The following is a 27,803-nucleotide window of genomic DNA, read 5'->3' on the forward strand; positions in this document are numbered from 1 at the left end:
TGTAGTAAATCTATGGTTCCTCACAGCAGGGTGTTCAGGTTGCAAGGCTGCAATATTTATTTGCTGATCAACTGGGATTTTGGTGGAAATGACACACCACCAGCAGCTTGATGACCACAAGGGGGGGAATCGGACAAGTTGTTCTTCTATTGATATGTACTCTGGCTTTATAGTGTTTTAAAGATTGTTCCTTGAAGTTCATATAACAACGTAGTATTTTATTTTTAAATGTAGTAAATCTATGGTTCCTCACAGCAGGGTGTTCAGGTTGCAAGGCTGCAATATTTATTTGCTGATCAACTGGGATTTTGGTGGAAATGACACACCACCAGCAGCTTGATGACCACAAGGGGGGGAATCGGTCAAGTTGTTCTTCTATTGATATGTACTCTGGCTTTATAGTGTTTTAAAGATTGTTCCTTGAAGTTCATATAAGAACAAAGTACTTTAGTTTTAAATGTAGTAAATCTATGGTTCCTCACAGCAGGGTGTTCAGGTTGCAAGACTGCAATATTTATTTGCTGATCAACTGGGATTTTGGTGGAAATGACACACCACCAGCAGCTTGATGACCACAGGGGGGGAATCGGTCAAGTTGTTCTTCTATTGATATGTACTCTAGCTTTATAGTGTTTTAAAGATTGTTCCTTGAAGTTCATATAAGAACAAAGTATTTTATTTTTAAATGTAGTAAATCTATGGTTCCTCACAGCAGGGTGTTCAGGTTGCAAGGCTGCAATATTTATTTGCTGATCAACTGGGATTTTGGTGGAAATGACACACCACCAGCAGCTTGATGACCACAAGGGGGGGAATTGGACAAGTTGTTCTTCTATTGATATATACTCTGGCTTTATAGTGTTTTAAAGATTGTTCCTTGAAGTTCATATAAGAACGTAGTATTTTATTTTTAAGTGTAGTAAATCTATGGTTCCTCACAGCAGGGTGTTCAGGTTGCAAGGCTTCAATATTTATTTGCTGATCAACTGGGCTTTTGGTGGAAACGACTCAACAGCAGAAGCTTGATGACCACAAGGGGGGGAATCATACAAGTTGTTCTTCTTTTGATATGTACTCTGGCTTTGTAGTGTTTTAAAGATTGTTACTTGAAGTCCATATAAGAACGTAGTATTTTACTTTTAAATGTAGTAAATCTATGGTTCCTCACAGCAGGGTGTTCAGGTTGCAAGTCTCCAATATTCATTTGCTGATCCACTGGGCTTTTGGTGGAAATGACACACCACCAGCAGCTTGATGGCCACAAGGTGTGAAATCGGACAAGTTTTTCTTCTATTGATATGTACTCTGGCTTTATAGTGTTTTAAAGATTGTTCCTTGATGTTCATATAAGAACATAGTATTTTACTTTTAAATGTAGTATATCCATGGTTCCTCACAGCAGGGTGTTCAGGTTGCAAGGCTGCAATATTTATTTGCTGATCAACTGGGCTTTTGTTGGAAATGACACACCACGAGCAGCTTGATGACCACAAGGGGGGGGAATCGGACAAGTTGTTCTTCTATTGTTATGTACTCTGACTTTATAATGTTTTAAAGATTGTTCCTCGAAGTTCATATAAGAACGTAGTATTTTATTTTTAAATGTAGTAAATCTATGGTTCCTCACAGCAGGGTGTTCAGGTTGCAAGGCTGCAATATTTATTTGCTGATCAACTGGGCTTTTGGTGGATATGACACACCACCAGCAGCTTGATGACCACAAGAGGGAAGGGGGGGAATCGGACAAGTTGTTCTTCTATTGATATGTACTCTGGCTTTATAGTGTTTTAAAGATTGTTCCTTGAAGTTCATATAAGAACGTAGTATTTTATTTTTAAATGTAGTAAATCTATGGTTCCTCACAGCAGTGTGTTCAAGTTGCATGGCTGCAATATTTATTTGCTGATCAACTGGGCTTTTGGTGGAAATGACACACCACCAGCAGCTTGATGACCACAGGGGGGGAATCGGTCAAGTTGTTCTTCTATTGATATGTACTCTGGCTTTATAGTGTTTTAAAGATTGTTCCTTGAAGTTCATATAAGAACAAAGTACTTTAGTTTTAAATGTAGTAAATCTATGGTTCCTCACAGCAGGGTGTTCAGGTTGCAAGGCTGCAATATTTATTTGCTGATCAACTGGGATTTTGGTGGAAATGACACACCACCAGCAGCTTGATGACCACAAGGGGGGGAATCGGACAAGTTGTTCTTCTATGTATATGTACTCTGGTTTTATAGTGTTTTAAAGATTGTTCCTTGAAGTTCATATAACAACGTAGTATTTTATTTTTAAATGTAGTAAATCTATGGTTCCTCACAGCAGGGTGTTCATGTTGCATGGCTGCAATATTTATTTGCTGATCAACTGGGCTTTTGGTGGAAATGTCACACCACCAGCAGCTTGATGACCACAAGGGGGGGAATCGGACAAGCTGTTCTTCTATTGATATGTACTCTGGCTTTATAGTGTTTTAAAGATTGTTCCTTAAAGTTCATATAAGAACATAGTATTTTATTTTTAAATGTAGTAAATCTATGGTTCCTCACAGCAGGGTGTTCAGGTTGCAAGGCTGCAATATTTATTTGCTGATCAACTGGGCTTTTGGTGGAAATGACACACCACCAGCAGCTTGATGACCACAAGGGGGGGAATCGGACAAGTTGTTCTTCTATTGTTATGTACTCTGACTTTATAATGTTTTAAAGATTGTTCCTCGAAGTTCATATAAGAACGTAGTATTTTATTTTTAAATGTAGTAAATCTATGGTTCCTCACAGCAGGGTGTTCAGGTTGCAAGGCTGCAATATTTATTTGCTGATCAACTGGGCTTTTGGTGGATATGACACACCACCAGCAGCTTGATGACCACAAGAGGGAAGGGGGGGAATCGGACAAGTTGTTCTTCTATTGATATGTACTCTGGCTTTATAGTGTTTTAAAGATTGTTCCTTGAAGTTCATATAAGAACGTAGTATTTTATTTTTAAATGTAGTAAATCTATGGTTCCTCACAGCAGTGTGTTCAAGTTGCATGGCTGCAATATTTATTTGCTGATCAACTGGGCTTTTGGTGGAAATGACACACCACCAGCAGCTTGATGACCACAGGGGGGGAATCGGTCAAGTTGTTCTTCTATTGATATGTACTCTAGCTTTATAGTGTTTTAAAGATTGTTCCTTGAAGTTCATATAACAACGTAGTATTTTATTTTTAAATGTAGTAAATCTATGGTTCCTCACAGCAGGGTGTTCAGGTTGCAAGGCTGCAATATTTATTTGCTGATCAACTGGGATTTTGGTGGAAATGACACACCACCAGCAGCTTGATGACCACAAGGGGGGGAATCGGACAAGTTGTTCTTCTATTGATATATACTCTGGCTTTATAGTGTTTTAAAGATTGTTCCTTGAAGTTCATATAAGAACGTAGTATTTTATTTTTAAGTGTAGTAAATCTATGGTTCCTCACAGCAGGGTGTTCAGGTTGCAAGGCTTCAATATTTATTTGCTGATCAACTGGGCTTTTGGTGGAAACGACTCAACAGCAGAAGCTTGATGACCACAAGGGGGGGAATCATACAAGTTGTTCTTCTTTTGATATGTACTCTGGCTTTGTAGTGTTTTAAAGATTGTTACTTGAAGTCCATATAAGAACGTAGTATTTTACTTTTAAATGTAGTAAATCTATGGTTCCTCACAGCAGGGTGTTCAGGTTGCAAGTCTCCAATATTCATTTGCTGATCCACTGGGCTTTTGGTGGAAATGACACACCACCAGCAGCTTGATGGCCACAAGGTGTGAAATCGGACAAGTTTTTCTTCTATTGATATGTACTCTGGCTTTATAGTGTTTTAAAGATTGTTCCTTGATGTTCATATAAGAACATAGTATTTTACTTTTAAATGTAGTATATCCATGGTTCCTCACAGCAGGGTGTTCAGGTTGCAAGGCTGCAATATTTATTTGCTGATCAACTGGGCTTTTGGTGGTAATGACACACCACAAGCAGCTTGATGACCACAACGGGGAAGGGGGGGAAACGGACAAGTTGTTCTTCTATTGATACGTACTCTGGCATTATAGTGTTTTAAAGATTGTTCCTTAAAGTTCATATAAGAACATAGTATTTTATTTTTAAATGTAGTAAATCTATGGTTCCTCACAGCAGGGTGTTCAGGTTGCAGGGCTGCAATATTTATTTGCTGATCAACTGGGCTTTTGTTGGAAATGACACACCACGAGCAGCTTGATGACCACAAGGGGGGGGAATCGGACAAGTTGTTCTTCTATTGTTATGTACTCTGACTTTATAATGTTTTAAAGATTGTTCCTCGAAGTTCATATAAGAACGTAGTATTTTATTTTTAAATGTAGTAAATCTATGGTTCCTTACAGCAGGGTGTTCAGGTTGCAAGGCTGCAATATTTATTTGCTGATCAACTGGGCTTTTGGTGGAAATGACACACCACCAGCAGCTTGATGACCACAAGGGGGAAGGGGGGGAATCGGACAAGTTGTTCTTCTATTGATACGTACTCTGGCATTATAGTGTTTTAAAGATTGTTCCGTAAAGTTCATATAAGAACATAGTATTTTATTTTTAAATGTAGTAAATCTATGGTTCCTCACAGCAGGGTGTTCAAGTTGCATGGCTGCAATATTTATTTGCTGATCAACTGGGCTTTTGGTGGAAATGTTACACCACCAGCAGCTTGATGACCACAAGGGGGAAGGGGGGGGGGGGGGGGAAACGGACAAGTTGTTCTTCTATTGATATGTACTCTGGCTTTATAGTGTTTTAAAGATTGTTCCTTTAAGTTCATATAAGTACGTAGTATTTTATTTTTAAATGTAGTAAATCTATGGGTCCTCACAGCAGGGTGTTCAGTTTGCAAGGCTGCAATATTTATTTGCTGATCAACTGGGATTTTGGTGGAAATGACACACCACCAGCAGCTTGATGACCACAAGGGGGGGAATCGGACAAGTTGTTCTTCTATTGATATGTACTCTGGCTTTATAGTGTTTTAAAGATTGTTCCTTGAAGTTCATATAAGAACGTAGTATTTTATTTTTAAATGTAGTAAATCTATGGTTCCTCACAGCAGGGTGTTCAAGTTGCATGGCTGCAATATTTATTTGCTGATCAACTGGGCTTTTGGTGGAAATGACACACCACCAGCAGCTTGATGACCACAAGGGGGGGAATCGGACAAGTTGTTCTTCTATTGATATGTACTCTGGCTTTATAGTGTTTTAAAGATTGTTCCTTGAAGTTCATATAAGAACGTAGTATTTTATTTTTAAATGTAGTAAATCTATGGTTCCTCACAGCAGGGTGTTCAGGTTGCAAGGCTTCAATACTTATTTGCTGATCAACTGCGCTTTTGGTGGAAATGACTCAACAGCAGCAGCTTGATGACCACAAGGGGGGGAATCAGACAAGTTGTTCTTCTTTTGATATGTACCCTGGCTTTGTAGTGTTTTAAAGATTGTTCGTTGAAGTTCATATAAGAACGTAGTATTTTACTTTTAAAAGTAGTAAATCTATGGTTCCTCACAGCAGGGTGTTCAGGTTGCAAGGCTCCAATATTTATTTGCTGATCCACTGGGCTTTTGGTGGAAATGACACACCACCAGCAGCTTGATGGCCACAAGAGGTGAAATCGGACAAGTTGTTCTTCTATTGATATGTACTCTGGCTTTATAGTGTTTTAAAGATTGTTCCTTGATGTTCATATAAGAACGTAGTATTTTACTTTTAAATGTAGTATATCTATGGTTCCTCACAGCAGGGCGTTCAGGTTGCAAAGCTGCAATATTTATTTGCTGATCAACTGGGCTTTTGGTGGTAATGACACACCACAAGCAGCTTGATGACCACAACAGGGAAGCGGGGGAAACGGACAAGTTGTTCTTCTATTGATACGTACTCTGGCATTATAGTGTTTTAAAGATTGTTCCTTAAAGTTCATATAAGAACATAGTATTTTATTTTTAAATGTAGTAAATCTATGGTTCCTCACAGCAGGGTGTTCAGGTTGCAAGGCTGCAATATTTATTTGCTGATCAACTGGGCTTTTGGTGGAAATGACACACCACAAGCAGCTTGATGACCACAAGGGGGGGGAATCGGACAAGTTGTTCTTCTATTGTTATGTACTCTGACTTTATAATGTTTTAAAGATTGTTCCTCGAAGTTCATATAAGAACGTAGTATTTTATTTTTAAATGTAGTAAATCTATGGTTCCTTACAGCAGGGTGGTCAGGTTGCAAGGCTGCAATATTTATTTGCTGATCAACTGGGCATTTGGTGGAATTGACACACCACCAGCAGCTTGATGACCACAAGGGGGGGAATCGGTCAAGTTGTTCTTCTATTGATATGTACTCTGGCTTTATAGTGTTTTAAAGATTGTTCCTTGAAGTTCATATAAGAACAAAGTATTTTATTTTTAAATGTAGTAAATCTATGGTTCCTCACAGCAGGGCGTTCAGGTTGCAAGGATGCAATATTTATTTGCTGATCAACTGGGATTTTGGTGGAAATGACACACCACCAGCAGCTTGATGACCAAAAGGGGGGGAATCAGACAAGTTGTTCTTCTTTTGATATGTACACTGGCTTTGTAGTGTTTTAAAGATTGTTCCTTGAAGTTCATATGAGAACGTAGTATTTTACTTTTAAATGTAGTAAATCTATGGTTCCTCACAGCAGGGTGTTCAGGTTGCAAGGCTCCAATATTTATTTGCTGATCCACTGGGCTTTTGGTGGAAATGACACACCACCAGCAGCTTGATGGCCACAAGGGGTGAAATCGGACAAGTTGTTCTTCTATTGATATGTACTCTGGCTTTATAGTGTTTTAAAGATTGTTCCTTGATGTTCATATAAGAACGTAGTATTTTACTTTTAAATGTAGTATATCTATGGTTCCTCACAGCAGGGCGTTCAGGTTGCAAAGCTGCAATATTTATTTGCTGATCAACTGGGCTTTTGGTGGTAATGACACACCACAAGCAGCTTGATGACCACAACGGGGAAGGGGGGGAAACGGACAAGTTGTTCTTCTATTGATACGTACTCTGGCATTATAGTGTTTTAAAGATTGTTCCTTAAAGTTCATATAAGAACATAGTATTTTATTTTTAAATGTAGTAAATCTATGGTTCCTCACAGCAGGGTGTTCAGGTTGCAAGGCTGCAATATTTATTTGCTGATCAACTGGGCTTTTGGTGGAAATGACACACCACCAGCAGCTTGATGACCACAAGGGGGGGGAATCAGACAAGTTGTTCTTCTATTGTTATGTACTCTGACTTTATAATGTTTTAAAGATTGTTCCTCGAAGTTCATATAAGAACGTAGTATTTTATTTTTAAATGTAGTAAATCTATGGTTCGTTACAGCAGGGTGTTCAGGTTGCAAGGCTGCAATATTTATTTGCTGATCAACTGGGCTTTTGGTGGAAATGACACACCACCAGCAGCTTGATGACCACAAGGGGGAAGGGGGGGAATCGGATAAGTTGTTCTTCTATTGATATGTACTCTGTCTTTATAGTGTTTTAAAGATTGTTCCTTGAAGTTCATATAAGAACGTAGTATTTTATTTTTAAATGTAGTAAATCTATGGTTCCTCACAGCAGGGTGTTCAAGTTGCATGGCTGCAATATTTATTTGCTGATCAACTGGGCTTTTGGTTTAAATGACACACCACGAGCAGCTTGATGACCACAAGGGGGGGAATCGGACAAGTTGTTCTTCTATTGATATGTACTCTGTCTTTATAGTGTTTTAAAGAGTGTACCTTGAAGTCATATAAGAATGTAGTATTTTATTTTTAAATGTAGTAAATCTATGGTTCCTCAAAGCAGGGTGTTCAGGTTGCAAGGCTGCAATATTTATTTGCTGATCAACTGGGCTTTTGGTGGAAATGACACACCACCAGCAGCTTGATGACCACAAGGGGGAAGGGGGGGGGAAACGGACAAGTTGTTCTTCTATTGATATGTACTCTGGCTTTATAGTGTTTTAAAGATTGTTCCTTTAAGTTCATATAAGTACGTAGTATTTTATTTTTAAATGTAGTAAATCTATGGTTCCTCACAGCAGGGTGTTCAGGTTGCAAGGCTGCAATATTTATTTGCTGATCAACTGGGCTTTTGGTGGAAATGACACACCACCAGCAGCTTGATGACCACAAGGAGGGGAATCGGACAAGTTGTTCTTCTATTGATATGTACTCTGGTTTTATAGTGTTTTAAAGATTGTTCCTTGAAGTTCATATAACAACGTAGTATTTTATTTTTAAATGTAGTAAATCTATGGTTCCTCACAGCAGGGTGTTCAAGTTGCATGGCCGCAATATTTATTTGCTGATCAACTGGGCTTTTGGTGGAAATGTCACACCACCAGCAGCTTGATGACCACAAGGGGGGGAATCGGACAAGCTGTTCTTCTATTGATATGTACTCTGGCTTTATAGTGTTTTAAAGATTGTTCCTTGAAGTTCATATAAGAACGTAGTATTTTATTTTTAAATGTAGTAAATCTATGGTTCCTCACAGCACGGTGTTCAGGTTGTAAGGCTGCAATATTTATTTGTTGATCAACTGGGCTTTTGGTGGAAATGACTCAACAGCAGCAGCTTGATGACCACAAGGGGGGAATCAGACAAGTTGTTCTTCTTTTGATATGTACTCTGGCTTTGTAGTGTTTTAAAGATTGTTCCTTGAAGTTCATATAAGAACGTAGTATTTTACTTTTAAATGTAGTAAATCTATGGTTCCTCACAGCAGGGTGTTCAGGTTGCAAGGCTCCAATATTTATTTGCTGATCCACAGGGCTTTTGGTGGAAATGACACACCACCAGCAGCTTGATGGCCACAAGGGGTGAAATCGGACAAGTTGTTCTTCTATTGATATGTACTCTGGCTTTATAGTGTTTTAAAGATTGTTCCTTGATGTTCATATAAGAACGTAGTATTTTACTTTTAAATGTAGTATATCTATGGTTCCTCACAGCAGGGCGTTCAGGTTGCAAAGCTGCAATATTTATTTGCTGATCAACTGGGCTTTTGGTGGATATGACACACCACCAGCAGCTTGATGACCACAAGAGGGAAGGGGGGGAATCGGACAAGTTGTTCTTCTATTGATATGTACTCTGGCTTTATAGTGTTTTAAAGATTGTTCCTTGAAGTTCATATAAGAACGTAGTATTTTATTTTTAAATGTAGTAAATCTATGGTTCCTCACAGCAGTGTGTTCAAGTTGCATGGCTGCAATATTTATTTGCTGATCAACTGGGCTTTTGGTGGAAATGACACACCACCAGCAGCTTGATGACCACAAGGGGGGGAATCGGTCAAGTTGTTCTTCTATTGATATGTACTCTGGCTTTATAGTGTTTTAAAGATTGTTCCTTGAAGTTCATATAAGAACAAAGTATTTTATTTTTAAATGTAGTAAATCTATGGTTCCTCACAGCAGGGTGTTCAGGTTGCAAGGCTGCAATATTTATTTGCTGATCCACAGGGCTTTTGGTGGAAATGGCACACCACCAGCAGCTTGATGGCCACAAGGGGTGAAATCGGACAAGTTGTTCTTCTATTGATATGTACTCTGGCTTTATAGTGTTTTAAAGATTGTTCCTTGATGTTCATATAAGAACGTAGTATTTTACTTTTAAATGTAGTATATCTATGGTTCCTCACAGCAGGGCGTTCAGGTTGCAAAGCTGCAATATTTATTTGCAGATCAACTGGGCTTTTGGTGGAAATGACACACCACCAGCAGCTTGATGACCACAAGGGGGAAGGGGGGGAATTGGACAAGTTGTTCTTCTATTGATATGTACTCTGACTTTATAGTGTTTTAAAGATTGTTCCTTGAAGTTCATATAAGAACGTAGTATTTTATTTTTAAATGTAGTAAATCTATGGTTCCTCACAGCAGTGTGTTCAAGTTGCATGGCTGCAATATTTATTTGCTGATCAACTGGGCTTTTGGTGGAAATGACACACCACCAGCAGCTTGATGACCACAGGGGGGGAATCGGTCAAGTTGTTCTTCTATTGATATGTACTCTGGCTTTATAGTGTTTTAAAGATTGTTCCTTAAAGTTCATATAAGAACATAGTATTTTATTTTTAAATGTAGTAAATCTATGGTTCCTCACAGCAGGGTGTTCAGGTTGCAAGGCTGCAATATTTATTTGCTGATCCACAGGGCTTTTGGTGGAAATGACACACCACCAGCAGCTTGATGGCCACAAGGGGTGAAATCGGACAAGTTGTTCTTCTATTGATATGTACTCTGGCTTTATAGTGTTTTAAAGATTGTTCCTTGATGTTCATATAAGAACGTAGTATTTTACTTTTAAATGTAGTATATCTATGGTTCCTCACAGCAGGGCGTTCAGGTTGCAAAGCTGCAATATTTATTTGCAGATCAACTGGGCTTTTGGTGGAAATGACACACCACCAGCAGCTTGATGACCACAAGGGGGAAGGGGGGGAATTGGACAAGTTGTTCTTCTATTGATATGTACTCTGACTTTATAGTGTTTTAAAGATTGTTCCTTGAAGTTCATATAAGAACGTAGTATTTTATTTTTAAATGTAGTAAATCTATGGTTCCTCACAGCAGTGTGTTCAAGTTGCATGGCTGCAATATTTATTTGCTGATCAACTGGGCTTTTGGTGGAAATGACACACCACCAGCAGCTTGATGACCACAGGGGGGGAATCGGTCAAGTTGTTCTTCTATTGATATGTACTCTGGCTTTATAGTGTTTTAAAGATTGTTCCTTAAAGTTCATATAAGAACATAGTATTTTATTTTTAAATGTAGTAAATCTATGGTTCCTCACAGCAGGGTGTTCAGGTTGCAAGGCTGCAATATTTATTTGCTGATCAACTGGGATTTTGGTGGAAATGACACACCACCAGCAGCTTGATGACCACAAGGGGGGGAATCGGACAAGTTGTTCTTCTATTGTTATGTACTCTGACTTTATAATGTTTTAAAGATTGTTCCTCGAAGTTCATATAAGAACGTAGTATTTTATTTTTAAATGTAGTAAATCTATGGTTCCTCACAGCAGGGTGTTCAGGTTGCAAGGCTGCAATATTTATTTGCTGATCAACTGGGCTTTTGGTGGATATGACACACCACCAGCAGCTTGATGACCACAAGAGGGAAGGGGGGGAATCGGACAAGTTGTTCTTCTATTGATATGTACTCTGGCTTTATAGTGTTTTAAAGATTGTTCCTTGAAGTTCATATAAGAACGTAGTATTTTATTTTTAAATGTAGTAAATCTATGGTTCCTCACAGCAGTGTGTTCAAGTTGCATGGCTGCAATATTTATTTGCTGATCAACTGGGCTTTTGGTGGAAATGACACACCACCAGCAGCTTGATGACCACAGGGGGGGAATCGGTCAAGTTGTTCTTCTATTGATATGTACTCTGGCTTTATAGTGTTTTAAAGATTGTTCCTTGAAGTTCATATAAGAACAAAGTACTTTAGTTTTAAATGTAGTAAATCTATGGTTCCTCACAGCAGGGTGTTCAGGTTGCAAGGCTGCAATATTTATTTGCTGATCAACTGGGATTTTGGTGGAAATGACACACCACCAGCAGCTTGATGACCACAAGGGGGGGAATCGGACAAGTTGTTCTTCTATTGATATGTACTCTGGTTTTATAGTGTTTTAAAGATTGTTCCTTGAAGTTCATATAACAACGTAGTATTTTATTTTTAAATGTAGTAAATCTATGGTTCCTCACAGCAGGGTGTTCATGTTGCATGGCTGCAATATTTATTTGCTGATCAACTGGGCTTTTGGTGGAAATGTCACACCACCAGCAGCTTGATGACCACAAGGGGGGGAATCGGACAAGCTGTTCTTCAATTGATATGTACTCTGGCTTTATAGTGTTTTAAAGATTGTTCCTTAAAGTTCATATAAGAACATAGTATTTTATTTTTAAATGTAGTAAATCTATGGTTCCTCACAGCAGGGTGTTCAGGTTGCAAGGCTGCAATATTTATTTGCTGATCAACTGGGCTTTTGGTGGAAATGACACACCACCAGCAGCTTGATGACCACAAGGGGGGGAATCGGACAAGTTGTTCTTCTATTGTTATGTACTCTGACTTTATAATGTTTTAAAGATTGTTCCTCGAAGTTCATATAAGAACGTAGTATTTTATTTTTAAATGTAGTAAATCTATGGTTCCTCACAGCAGGGTGTTCAGGTTGCAAGGCTGCAATATTTATTTGCTGATCAACTGGGCTTTTGGTGGATATGACACACCACCAGCAGCTTGATGACCACAAGAGGGAAGGGGGGGAATCGGACAAGTTGTTCTTCTATTGATATGTACTCTGGCTTTATAGTGTTTTAAAGATTGTTCCTTGAAGTTCATATAAGAACGTAGTATTTTATTTTTAAATGTAGTAAATCTATGGTTCCTCACAGCAGTGTGTTCAAGTTGCATGGCTGCAATATTTATTTGCTGATCAACTGGGCTTTTGGTGGAAATGACACACCACCAGCAGCTTGATGACCACAAGGGGGGGAATCGGTCAAGTTGTTCTTCTATTGATATGTACTCTGGCTTTATAGTGTTTTAAAGATTGTTCCTTGAAGTTCATATAAGAACAAAGTATTTTATTTTTAAATGTAGTAAATCTATGGTTCCTCACAGCAGGGTGTTCAGGTTGCAAGGCTGCAATATTTATTTGCTGATCCACAGGGCTTTTGGTGGAAATGACACACCACCAGCAGCTTGATGGCCACAAGGGGTGAAATCGGACAAGTTGTTCTTCTATTGATATGTACTCTGGCTTTATAGTGTTTTAAAGATTGTTCCTTGATGTTCATATAAGAACGTAGTATTTTACTTTTAAATGTAGTATATCTATGGTTCCTCACAGCAGGGCGTTCAGGTTGCAAAGCTGCAATATTTATTTGCAGATCAACTGGGCTTTTGGTGGAAATGACACACCACCAGCAGCTTGATGACCACAAGGGGGAAGGGGGGGAATTGGACAAGTTGTTCTTCTATTGATATGTACTCTGACTTTATAGTGTTTTAAAGATTGTTCCTTGAAGTTCATATAAGAACGTAGTATTTTATTTTTAAATGTAGTAAATCTATGGTTCCTCACAGCAGTGTGTTCAAGTTGCATGGCTGCAATATTTATTTGCTGATCAACTGGGCTTTTGGTGGAAATGACACACCACCAGCAGCTTGATGACCACAGGGGGGGAATCGGTCAAGTTGTTCTTCTATTGATATGTACTCTGGCTTTATAGTGTTTTAAAGATTGTTCCTTAAAGTTCATATAAGAACATAGTATTTTATTTTTAAATGTAGTAAATCTATGGTTCCTCACAGCAGGGTGTTCAGGTTGCAAGGCTGCAATATTTATTTGCTGATCAACTGGGATTTTGGTGGAAATGACACACCACCAGCAGCTTGATGACCACAAGGGGGGGAATCGGACAAGTTGTTCTTCTATTGTTATGTACTCTGACTTTATAATGTTTTAAAGATTGTTCCTCGAAGTTCATATAAGAACGTAGTATTTTATTTTTAAATGTAGTAAATCTATGGTTCCTCACAGCAGGGTGTTCAGGTTGCAAGGCTGCAATATTTATTTGCTGATCAACTGGGCTTTTGGTGGATATGACACACCACCAGCAGCTTGATGACCACAAGAGGGAAGGGGGGGAATCGGACAAGTTGTTCTTCTATTGATATGTACTCTGGCTTTATAGTGTTTTAAAGATTGTTCCTTGAAGTTCATATAAGAACGTAGTATTTTATTTTTAAATGTAGTAAATCTATGGTTCCTCACAGCAGTGTGTTCAAGTTGCATGGCTGCAATATTTATTTGCTGATCAACTGGGCTTTTGGTGGAAATGACACACCACCAGCAGCTTGATGACCACAGGGGGGGAATCGGTCAAGTTGTTCTTCTATTGATATGTACTCTGGCTTTATAGTGTTTTAAAGATTGTTCCTTGAAGTTCATATAAGAACAAAGTACTTTAGTTTTAAATGTAGTAAATCTATGGTTCCTCACAGCAGGGTGTTCAGGTTGCAAGGCTGCAATATTTATTTGCTGATCAACTGGGATTTTGGTGGAAATGACACACCACCAGCAGCTTGATGACCACAAGGGGGGGAATCGGACAAGTTGTTCTTCTATTGATATGTACTCTGGTTTTATAGTGTTTTAAAGATTGTTCCTTGAAGTTCATATAACAACGTAGTATTTTATTTTTAAATGTAGTAAATCTATGGTTCCTCACAGCAGGGTGTTCATGTTGCATGGCTCAATATTTATTTGCTGATCAACTGGGCTTTTGGTGGAAATGTCACACCACCAGCAGCTTGATGACCACAAGGGGGGGAATCGGACAAGCTGTTCTTCTATTGATATGTACTCTGGCTTTATAGTGTTTTAAAGATTGTTCCTTAAAGTTCATATAAGAACATAGTATTTTATTTTTAAATGTAGTAAATCTATGGTTCCTCACAGCAGGGTGTTCAGGTTGCAAGGCTGCAATATTTATTTGCTGATCAACTGGGCTTTTGGTGGAAATGACACACCACCAGCAGCTTGATGACCACAAGGGGGGGAATCGGACAAGTTGTTCTTCTATTGTTATGTACTCTGACTTTATAATGTTTTAAAGATTGTTCCTCGAAGTTCATATAAGAACGTAGTATTTTATTTTTAAATGTAGTAAATCTATGGTTCCTCACAGCAGGGTGTTCAGGTTGCAAGGCTGCAATATTTATTTGCTGATCAACTGGGCTTTTGGTGGATATGACACACCACCAGCAGCTTGATGACCACAAGAGGGAAGGGGGGGAATCGGACAAGTTGTTCTTCTATTGATATGTACTCTGGCTTTATAGTGTTTTAAAGATTGTTCCTTGAAGTTCATATAAGAACGTAGTATTTTATTTTTAAATGTAGTAAATCTATGGTTCCTCACAGCAGTGTGTTCAAGTTGCATGGCTGCAATATTTATTTGCTGATCAACTGGGCTTTTGGTGGAAATGACACACCACCAGCAGCTTGATGACCACAGGGGGGGAATCGGTCAAGTTGTTCTTCTATTGATATGTACTCTGGCTTTATAGTGTTTTAAAGATTGTTCCTTGAAGTTCATATAAGAACAAAGTACTTTAGTTTTAAATGTAGTAAATCTATGGTTCCTCACAGCAGGGTGTTCAGGTTGCAAGGCTGCAATATTTATTTGCTGATCAACTGGGATTTTGGTGGAAATGACACACCACCAGCAGCTTGATGACCACAAGGGGGGGAATCGGACAAGTTGTTCTTCTATTGATATGTACTCTGGTTTTATAGTGTTTTAAAGATTGTTCCTTGAAGTTCATATAACAACGTAGTATTTTATTTTTAAATGTAGTAAATCTATGGTTCCTCACAGCAGGGTGTTCAAGTTGCATGGCTGCAATATTTATTTGCTGATCAACTGGGCTTTTGGTGGAAATGTCACACCACCAGCAGCTTGATGACCACAAGGGGGGGAATCGGACAAGCTGTTCTTCTATTGATATGTACTCTGGCTTTATAGTGTTTTAAAGATTGTTCCTTGAAATTCATATAAGAACGTAGTATTTTATTTTTAAATGTAGTAAATCTATGGTTCCTCACAGCAGGGTGTTCAGGTTGCAAGGCTTCAATATTTACTTGCTGATCAACTGGGCTTTTGATGGAAATGACTCAACAGCAGCAGCTTGATGACCACAAGGGGGGGAATCAGACAAGTTGTTCTTCTTTTGATATGTACCCTGGCTTTGTAGTGTTTTAAAGATTGTTCGTTGAAGTTCATATAAGAACGTAGTATTTTACTTTTAAATGTAGTAAATCTATGGTTCCTCACAGCAGGGTGTTCAGGTTGCAAGGCTCCAATATTTATTTGCTGATCCACTGGGCTTTTGGTGGAAATGACACACCACCAGCAGCATGATGGCCACAAGGGGTGAAATCGGACAAGTTGTTTTCTATTGATATGTACTCTGTCTTTATAGTGTTTTAAAGATTGTTCCTTGATGTTCATATAAGAACGTAGTATTTTACTTTTAAATGTAGTATATCTATATTTCCTCACAGCAGGGGGTTCAGGTTGCAAAGCTGCAATATTTATTTGCTGATCAAGTGGGCTTTTGGTGGTAATGACACACCACAAGCAGCTTGATGACCACAACGGGGAAGGGGGGGAAACGGACAAGTTGTTCTTCTATTGATACGTACTCTGGCATTATAGTGTTTTAAAGATTGTTCCTTAAAGTTCATATAAGAACATAGTATTTTATTTTTAAATGTAGTAAATCTATGGTTCCTCACAGCAGGGTGTTCAGGTTGCAAGGCTGCAATATTTATTTGCTGATCAACTGGGCTTTTGGTGGAAATGACTCAACAGCAGCAGCTTGATGACCACAAGGGGGGGAATCAGACAAGTTGTTCTTCTTTTGATATGTACTCTGGCTTTGTAGTGTTTTAAAGATTGTTCCTTGAAGTTCATATAAGAACGTAGTATTTTACTTTTAAATGTAGTAAATCTATGGTTCCTCACAGCAGGGTGTTCAGGTTGCAAGGCTCCAATATTTATTTGCTGATCCACAGGGCTTTTGGTGGAAATTACACACCACCACCAGCTTGATGGCCACAAGGGGTGTAATCGGACAAGTTGTTCTTCTATTGATATGTACTCTGGCTTTATAGTGTTTTAAAGATTGTTCCTTGATGTTCATATAAGAACGTAGTATTTTACTTTTAAATGTAGTATATCTATTGTTCCTCACAGCAGGGCGTTCAGGTTGCAAAGCTGCAATATTTATTTGCAGATCAACTGGGCTTTTGGTGGAAATGTCACACCACCAGCAGCTTGATGACCACAAGAGGGAAGGGGGGGAATCGGACAAGTTGTTCTTCTATTGATATGTACTCTGGCTTTATAGTGTTTTAAAGATTGTTCCTTGAAGTTCATATAAGAACGTAGTATTTTATTTTTAAATGCAGTAAATCTATGGTTCCTCACAGCAGGGTGTTCAGGTTGCAAGGCTTCAATATTTATTTGCTGATCAACTGGGCTTTATGTGGAAATGACTCAACAGCAGCAGCTTGATGACCACAAGGGGGGGAATCAGACAAGTTGTTCTTCTTTTGATATGTACTCTGGCTTTGTAGTGTTTTAAAGATTGTTCCTTGAAGTTCATATAAGAACGTAGTATTTTACTTTTAAATGTAGTAAATCTATGGTTCCTCACAGCAGGGTGTTCAGGTTGCAAGGCTCCAATATTTATTTGCTGATCCACTGGGCTTTCGGTGGAAATGACACACCACCAGCAGCTTGATGGCCACAAGGGGTGAAATCGGTCAAGTTGTTCTTCTATTGATATGTACTCTGGCTTTATAGTGTTTTAAAGATTGTTCCTTGATGTTCATATAAGAACGTAGTATTTTACTTTTAAATGTAGTATATCTATGGTTCCTCACAGCAGGGCGTTCAGGTTGCAAAGCTGCAATATTTATTTGCTGATCAACTGGGCTTTTGGTGGTAATGACACACCACAAGCAGCTTGATGACCACAACGGGGAAGGGGGGGAAATGGACAAGTTGTTCTTCTATTGATACGTACTCTGGCATTATAGTGTTTTAAAGATTGTTCCTTAAAGTTCATATAAGAACATAGTATTTTATTTTTAAATGTAGTAAATCTATGGTTCCTCACAGCAGGGCGTTCAGGTTGCAAAGCTGCAATATTTATTTGCTGATCAACTGGGCTTTTGGTGGTAATGACACACCACAAGCAGCTTGATGACCACAACGGAGAAGGGGGGGAAACGGACAAGTTGTTCTTCTATTGATACGTACTCTGGCATTATAGTGTTTTAAAGATTGTTCCTTAAAGTTCATATAAGAACATAGTATTTTATTTTTAAATGTAGTAAATCTATGGTTCCTCACAGCAGGGTGTTCAGGTTGCAAGGCTGCAATATTTATTTGCTGATCAACTGGGCTTTTGGTGGAAGTGACACACCACCAGCAGCTTGATGACCACAAGGGGGGGGAATCGGACAAGTTGTTCTTCTATTGTTATGTACTCTGACTTTATAATGTTTTAAAGATTGTTCCTCGAAGTTCATATAAGAACGTAGTATTTTATTTTTAAATGTAGTAAATCTATGGTTCCTCACAGCAGGGTGTTCAGGTTGCAAGGCTGCAATATTTATTTGCTGATCAACTGGGCTTTTGGTGGAAATGACACACCACCAGCAGCTTGATGACCACAAGGGGGAAGGGGGGGAATCGGACAAGTTGTTCTTCTATTGATATGTACTATGGCTTTATAGTGTTTTAAAGATTGTTCCTTGAAGTTCATATAAGAACGTAGTATTTTATTTTTAAATGTAGTAAATCTATGGTTCCTCACAGCAGGGTGTTCAAGTTGCATGGCTGCAATATTTATTTGCTGATCAACTGGGCTTTTGGTGGAAATGACACACCACCAGCAGCTTGATGACCACAAGGGGGGGAATCGGACAAGTTGTTCTTCTATTGATATGTACTCTGGCTTTATAGTGTTTTAAAGATTGTTCCTTGTAGTTCATATAAGAACGTAGTATTTTATTTTTAAATGTAGTAAATCTATGGTTCCTCACAGCAGGGTGTTCAGGTTGCAAGGCTTCAATATTTATTTGCTGATCAACTGGGCTTTTGGTGGTAATGACACACCACAAGCAGCTTGATGACCACAACGGGGAAGGGGGGGAAACGGACAAGTTGTTCTTCTATTGATACGTACTCTGGCATTATAGTGTTTTAAAGATTGTTCCTTAAAGTTCATATAAGAACATAGTATTTTATTTTTAAATGTAGTAAATCTATGGTTCCTCACAGCAGGGTGTTCAGGTTGCAAGGCTCCAATATATATTTGCTGATCCACTGGGCTTTTGGTGGAAATGACACACCACCAGCAGCTTGATGGCCACAAGGGGTGAAATCGGACAAGTTGTTCTTCTATTGATATGTACTCTGGCTTTATAGTGTTTTAAAGATTGTTCCTTGATGTTCATATAAGAACGTAGTATTTTACTTTTAAATGTAGTATATCTATGGTTCCTCACAGCAGGGTGTTCAGGTTGCAAGGCTGCAATATTTATTTGCTGATCAACTGGGCTTTTGGTGGAAATGACACACCACCAGCAGCTTGATGACCACAAGGGGGGGGAATCGGACAAGTTGTTCTTCTATTGTTATGTACTCTGACTTTATAATGTTTTAAAGATTGTTCCTCGAAGTTCATATAAGAACGTAGTATTTTATTTTTAAATGTAGTAAATCTATGGTTCCTTACAGCAGGGGGTTCAGGTTGCAAGGCTGCAATATTTATTTGCTGATCAACTGGGCTTTTGGTGGAAATGACACACCACCAGCAGCTTGATGACCACAAGGGGGAAGGGGGGGACTCGGACAAGTTGTTCTTCTATTGATATGTACTCTGGCTTTATAGTGTTTTAAAGATTGTTCCTTGAAGTTCATATAAGAACGTAGTATTTTATTTTTAAATGTAGTAAATCTATGGTTCCTCACAGCAGGGTGTTCAAGTTGCATGGCTGCAATATTTATTTGCTGATCAACTGGGCTTTTGCAGGAAATGACACACCACCAGCAGCTTGATGACCACAAGGGGGGGAATCGGACAAGTTGTTCTTGTATTGATATGTACTCTGTCTTTATAGTGTTTTAAAGAGTGTACCTTTAAGTTCATATAAGAATGTAGTATTTTATTTTTAAATGTAGTAAATCTATGGTTCCTCACAGCAGGGTGTTCAGGTTGCAAGGATGCAATATCTATTTGCTGATCAACTGGGCTTTTGGTGGAAATGACACACCACCAGCAGCTTGATGACCACAAGGGGGAAGGGGGGGAAACGGACAAGTTGTTCTTCTATTGATATGTACTCTGGCTTTATAGTGTTTTAAAGATTGTTCCTTTAAGTTCATATAAGTACGTAGTATTTTATTTTTAAATGTAGTAAATCTATGGTTCCTCGCAGCAGGGTGTTCAGGTTGCAAGGCTGCAATATTTATTTGCTGATCAACTGGGATTTTGGTGGAAATGACACACCACCAGCAGCTTGATGACCACAAGGGGGGGAATCGGACAAGTTGTTCTTCTATTGATATGTACTCTGGCTTTATAGTGTTTTAAAGATTGTTCCTTGAAGTTCATATAAGAACGTAGTATTTTATTTTTAAATGTAGTAAATCTATGGTTCCTCACAGCAGGGTGTTCAGGTTGCAAGGCTTCAATATTTATTTGCTGATCAACTGGGCTTTTGGTGGAAATGACTCAACAGCAGCAGCTTGATGACCACAAGGGGGGGAATCAGACAAGTTGTTCTTCTTTTGATATGTACTCTGGCTTTATAGTGTTTTAAAGATTGTTCCTCGAAGTTCATTAAAGAACGTAGTATTTTATTTTTAAATGTAGTAAATCTATGGTTCCTCACAGCAGGGTGTTCAAGTTGCAGGGATGCAATATTTATTTGCTGATCAACTGGGCTTTCGGTGGAAATGACACACCACCAGCAGCTTGATGACCACAAGGGGGGGAATCGGTCAAGTTGTTCTTCTATTGATATGTACTCTGGCTTTATAGTGTTTTAAAGATTGTTCCTTGAAGTTCATATAAGAACAAAGTATTTTATTTTTAAATGTAGTAAATCTATGGTTCCTCACAGCAGGGTGTTCAGGTTGCAAGACTGCAATATTTATTTGCTGATCAGCTGGGATTTTGGTGGAAATGACACACCACCAGCAGCTTGATGACCACAAGGGGGGGAATCGGACAAGTTGTTCTTCTATTGATATGTACTCTGGCTTTATAGTGTTTTAAAGATTGTTCCTTGAAGTTCATAAAAAAACGTAGTATTTTATTTTTAAATGTAGTAAATCTATGGTTCCTCACAGCAGGGTGTTCAGGTTGCAAGGCTTCAATATTTATTTGCTGATCAACTGGGCTTTATGTGGAAATGACTCAACAGCAGCAGCTTGATGACCACAATGGGGGGAATCAGACAAGTTGTTCTTCTTTTGATATGTACTCTGGCTTTATAGTGTTTTAAAGATTGTTCCTTTAAGTTCATATAAGTACGTAGTATTTTATTTTTAAATGTAGTAAATCTATGGTTCCTCACAGCAGGGTGTTCAGGTTGCAAGGCTGCAATATTTATTTGCTGATCCACTGGGCTTTTGGTGGAAATGACACACCACCAGCAGCTTGATGGCCACAAGGGGTGAAATCGGACAAGTTGTTCTTCTATTGATATGTACTCTGGCTTTATAGTGTTTTAAAGATTGTTCCTTGATGTTCATATAAGAACGTAGTATTTTACTTTTAAATTTAGTATATCTATGGTTCCTCACAGCAGGGCGTACAGGTTGCAAAGCTGCAATATTTATTTGCTGATCAACTGGGCTTTTGGTGGTAATGACACACCACAAGCAGCTTGATGACAACAACGGGGAAGGGGGGGAAACGGACAAGTTGTTCTTCTATTGATATGTACTCTGACATTATAGTGTTTTAAAGATTGTTCCTTAAAGTTCATATAAGAACATAGTATTTTATTTTTAAATGTAGTAAATCTATGGTTCCCCACAGCAGGATGTTCAGGTTGCAAGGCTGCAATATTTATTTGCTGATCAACTGGGCTTTTGGTGGAAAGGACACACCACCAGCAGCTTGATGACCACAATTGGGGAGAATCGGACAAGTTGTTCTTCAATTGTTATGTACTCTGACTTTATAATGTTTTAAAGATTGTTCCTCGAAGTTCATATAAGAACGTAGTATTTTATTTTTAAATGTAGTAAATCTATGGTTCCTTACAGCAGGGTGTTCAGGTTGCAAGGCTGCAATACTTATTTGCTGATCAACTGGGCTTTTGGTGGAAATGACACACCACCAGCAGCTTGATGACCACAAGGGGGAAGGGGGGGAATCGGACAAGTTGTACTTCTATTGATATGTACCCTGGCTTTATAGTGTTTTAAAGATTGTTCCTTGAAGTTCATATAAGAACGTAGTATTTTATTTTTAAATGTAGTAAATCTATGGTTCCCCACAGCAGGGTGTTCAGGTTGCAAGGCTTCAATATTTATTTGCTGATCAACTGGGCTTTTGGTGGAAATGACTCAACAGCAGCAGCTTGATGACCACAAGGGGGGAATCAGACAAGTTGTTCTTCTTTTGATATGTACACTGGCTTGGTAGTGTTTTAAAGATTGTTCCTTGAAGTTCATATAAGAACGTAGTATTTTACTTTTAAATGTAGTAAATCTATGGTTCCTCACAGCAGGGTGTTCAGGTTGCAAGGCTCCAATATTTATTTGCTGATCCTCTGGGCTTTTAGTGGAAATGACACACCACCAGCAGCTTCATGGCCACAAGGGGTGAAATCGGACAAGTTGTTCTTCCATTGATATGTACTCTGGCTTTATAGTGTTTTAAAGATTGTTCCTTGATGATCATATAAGAACGTAGTATTTTACTTTTAAATGTAGTATATCTATGGTTCCTCACAGCAGGGCGTTCAGGTTGCAAAGCTGCAATATTTATTTGCTGATCAACTGGGCTTTTGGTGGTAATGACACACCACAAGCAGCTTGATGACCACAACGGGGAAGGGGGGGAAACGGACAAGTTGTTCTTCTATTGATACGTACTTTGGCAATATAGTGTTTTAAAGATTGTTCCTTAAAGTTCATATAAGAACATAGTATTTTATTTTTAAATGTAGTAAATCTATGGTTCCTCACAGCAGGGTGTTCAGGTTGCAAGGCTGCAATATTTATTTGCTGATCAACTGGGCTTTTGGTGGAAATGACACACCACAAGCAGCTTGATGACCACAAGGGGGGGAATCGGACAAGTTGTTCTTCTATTGTTATGTACTCTGACTTTATAATGTTTTAAAGATTGTTCCTCGAAGTTCATATAAGAACATAGTATTTTACTTTTAAATGTAGTAAATCTATGGTTCCTTACAGCAGGGTGTTCAGGTTGCAAGGCTGCAATATTTATTTGCTGATCAACTGGGCTTTTGGTGGAAATGACACACCACCAGCAGCTTGATGACCACAAGGGGGAAGAGGGGGGAATCGGACAAGTTGTTCTTCTATTGATATGTACTCTGGCTTTATAGTGTTTTAAAGATTGTTCCTCGAAGTTCATATAAGAACGTAGTATTTTATTTCTAAATGTAGTAAATCTATGGTTCCTCACAGCAGGGTGTTCAAGTTGCATGGCTGCAATATTTATTTGCTGATCAACTGGGCTTTCGGTGGAAATGACACACCACCAGCAGCTTGATGACCACAAGGGGGGGAATCGGTCAAGTTGTTCTTGCATTGATATGTACTCTGGCTTTATAGTGTTTTAAAGATTGTTCCTTGAAGTTCATATAAGAACAAAGTATTTTATTTTTAAATGTAGTAAATCTATGGTTCCTCACAGCAGGGTGTTCAGGTTACAAGGCTGCAATATTTATTTGCTGATCAACTGGGATTTTGGTGGAAATGACACACCACCAGCAGCTTGATGACCACAAGGGGGAAGGGGGGGAATCGGACAAGTTGTTCTTCTATTGATATGTACTCTGGCTTTATAGTGTTTTAAAGATTGTTCCTTGAAGTTCATAAAAGAACGTAGTATTTTATTTTTAAATGTAGTAAATCTATGGTTCCTCACAGCAGGGTGTTCAGGTTGCAACGCTTCAATATTTATTTGCTGATCAACTGGGCTTTATGTGGAAATGACTCAACAGCAGCAGCTTGATGACCACAATGGGGGGAATCAGACAAGTTGTTCTTCTTTTGATATGTACTCTGGCTTTATAGTGTTTTAAAGATTGTTCCTTTAAGTTCATATAAGTACGTAGTATTTTATTTTTAATGTAGTAAATCTATGGTTCCTCACAGCAGGGTGTTCAGGTTGCAAGGCTGCAATATTTATTTGCTGATCAACTGGGCTTTTGGTGGAAAAGACACACCACCAGCAGCTTGATGACCACAAGGGGGGGATTCGGACAAGTTGTTCTTCTATTGATATGTACTCTGGCTTTATAGTGTTTTTAAGATTGTTCCTTGAAGTTCATATAAGAACGTAGTATTTTATTTTTAAATGTAGTAAATCTATGGTTCCTCACAGCAGGGTGTTCAGGCTGCAAGGCTGCAATATTTATTTGCTGATCAACTGGGCTTTTGGTGGACGTGACACAACACAAGCAGCTTGATGACCACAAACGGGGGAATCGGACAAGTTGTTCTTCTATTGATATGTACTCTGGCTTTATAGTGTTTTAAAGATTGTTCCCTGAAGTTCATATAAGAACGTAGTATTTTATGTTTAAATGTAGTAATTCTATGGTTCCTCACAGCAGGGTGTTCAAGTTGCAAGGCTGCAATATTTATTTGCTGAACAACTGCGCTTTTAGTGGAAATGACACACCACCAGCAGCTTGATGACCACAAGGGGGGGAATCGGACAAGTTGTTCTTCTTTTGATATGTACTCTGGCTTTATAGTGTTTTAAAGAGTGTACCTTGAAGTTCATATAAGAACGTAGTATTATATTTTTAAATGTAGTAAATCTATGATACCTCACAGCAGGGAGTTTAGGTTGCAAGGCTGCAATATTTATTTGCTGATCAACTGGGCTTTTGGTGGACATGACACAACACCAGCAGCTTGATGACCACAAGGGGGCGAATCGGACAAGTTGTTTTTCTATTGATATGTACTCTGGCTTTATAGTGTTTTAAAGATTGTTCCTTGAAGTTCATATAAGAACGTAGTTTTTTATTTTTAAATGTAGTAAACCTATGGTTCCTCACAGCAGGGTGTTCAGGCTGCAAGGGTGCAATATTTATTTGCTGATCAACTGGGCTTTTGGTGGAAATGACACACCACCAGCAGCTTGATGACCACAAGGGGGGGAATAGGACAAGTTGTTCTTTTATTGATGTGTACTCTGGCTTTATAGTGTTTTAAAGATTGTTCCTTGAAGTTCATATAAGAACGTAGTATTTTATTTTTAAATGTAGTAAATTTATGGTTCCTCACAGCAGGGTGTTCAGGTTGCAAGGCTGCAATATTTATTTGCTGATCAACTGGGCTTTTGGTGGAAATGACACACCACCAGCAGCTTGATGACCACAAGGGGGAAGGGGGGGAATCGGACAAGTTGTTCTTCTATTGATATGTACTCTTGCTTTATAGTGTTTTAAAGATTGTTGCTTGAAGTTCATATAAGAACGTAGTATTTTATTTTTAAATGTAGTAAATCTATGGTTCCTCACAGCAGGGAGTTCAGGTTGCAAGGCTGCAATATTTATTTGCTGATCCACTGGGCTTTTGGTGGAAATGACACACCACCAGCAGCTTGATGGCCACAAGGGGGGGAATCGCTCAAGTTGTTCTTCTATTGATATGTACTCTGGCTTTATAGTGTTTTAAAGATTGTTCCTTGAAGTTCATATAAGAACAAAGTATTTTATTTTTAAATGTAGTAAATCTATGGCTCCTCACAGCAGGGTGTTCAGGTTGCAAGGCTGCAATATTTATTTGCTGATCAACTGGGCTTTTGGTGGAAATGACACACCACCAGCAGCTTGATGACCACAAGGGGGGGAATCGAACAAGTTGTTCTTCTATTGAAATGTAATCTGGCTTTATAGTGTTTTAAAGATTGTTCCTTGAAGTTCATATAAGAAAGTAGTATTTTATTTTTAAAAGTAGTAAATCTATGGTTGCTCAAAGCAGGGTGTTCAGGTTGCAAGGCTGCAATATTTATTTGCTGATCAACTGGGCTTTTGGTGGAAATGACACACCACCAGCAGCTTGATGACCACAAGGGGGGGAATCGAACAAGTTGTTCTTCTATTGATATGTACTCTGGCTTTATAGTGTTTTAAAGATTGTTCCTTGAAGTTCATATAAGAACGTAGTATTTTATTTTTAAATGTAGTAAATCTATGGTTCCTCACAGCAGGGTGTTCAGGTTGCAAGGCTTCAATATTTATTTACTGATCAACTGGGCTTTTGGTGGAAATGACACAACAGCAGCAGCTTGATGACCACAAGGGGGGGAATCAGACAAGTTGTTCTTCTTTTGATATGTACTCTGGCTTTGTAGTGTTTTAAAGATTGTTCCTTGAAGTTCATATAAGAACGTAGTATTTTACTTTTAAATGTAGTAAATCTATGGTTCCTCACAGCAGGGTGTTCAGGTTGCAAGGCTGCAATATTTATTTGCTGATCCACTGGGCTTTTGGTGGAAATGACACACCACCAGCAGCTTGATGGCCACAAGGGGTGAAATCGGACAAGTTGTTCTTCTATTGATATGTACTCTGGCTTTATAGTGTTTTAATGATTGTTCCTTGATGTTCATATAAGAAAGTAGATTTTATTTTTAAATGTAGTATATCTATGGTTCCTCACAGCAGGGCGTTCAGGTTGCAAAGCTGCAATATTTATTTGCTGATCAACTGGGCTTTTGGTGGTAATGACACACCACAAGCAGCTTGATGACCACAACGGGGAAGGGGGGGAAATGGACAAGTTGTTCTTCTATTGATATGTACTCCGGCTTTATAGTGTTTTAAAGACTTTTCCTTGAAGTTCATATAAGAACGTAGTATTTTATTTTTAAATGTAGTAAATCTATGGTTCCTCACAGCAGGGTGTTCAAGTTGCAAGGATGCAATATTTATTTGCTGATCAACTGGGCTTTTGGTGGAGATGACACACCACCAGCAGCTTGATGACCACAAGGGGGGGAATCGGACAAGTTGTTCTTCTATTGATATGTACTCTGGCTGTATAGTGTATTAAAGATTGTTCCTAGAAGTTCATATTAGAACGTAGTATTTTATTTTTAAATGTAGTAAATCTATGGTTCCTCACAGCAGGGTGTTCACGTTGCAAGGCTGCAATGTTTATTTGCTGATCCACTCGGCTTTTGGTGGAAATGACACAACAGCAGCAGCTTGATGACCACAAGGGGGGGAATCGAACAAGTTGTTCTTCTATTGATATGTACTCCGGCTTTATAGTGTTTTAAAGATTGTTCCTTGAAGTTCATATAAGAACGTAGTTTTTTATTTTTAAATGTAGTAAATCTATGGTTCCTCACAGCAGGGTGTTCAGGCTGCAAGTCTGCAATATTTATTTGCTGATCAACTGGGCTTTTGGTGGAAATGACACACCACCAGCAGCTTGATGACCACAAGGGGGGGAATAGGACAAGTTGTTCTTTTATTGATGTGTACTCTGGCTTTACAGTGTTTTAAAGATTGTTCCTTGAAGTTCATATAAGAACGTAGTATTTTATTTTTAGATGTAGTAAATCTATGGTTCCTCACAGCAGGGTGTTCAGGTTGCAAGGCTGCAATATTTATTTGCTGATCAACTGGGCTTTTGGTGGAAATGACACACCACCAGCAGCTTGATGACCACAAGGGGGAAGAGGGGGAATTGGACAAGTTGTTCTTCTATTGATATGTACTCTGGCTTTATAGTGTTTTAAAGATTGTTCCTTGATGTTCATATAAGAACGTAGTATTTTATTTTTAAATGTAGTAAATCTATGATTCCTCACAGCAGGGAGTTTAGGTTGCAAGGCTGCATTATTTATTTGCTGATCAACTGGGCTTTTGGTGGAAA

This window comes from Schistocerca gregaria, chromosome 10 (genome assembly GCF_023897955.1).
Source record: "Schistocerca gregaria isolate iqSchGreg1 chromosome 10, iqSchGreg1.2, whole genome shotgun sequence".
NCBI classification, from domain to species: Eukaryota; Metazoa; Arthropoda; class Insecta; order Orthoptera; family Acrididae; genus Schistocerca; species Schistocerca gregaria.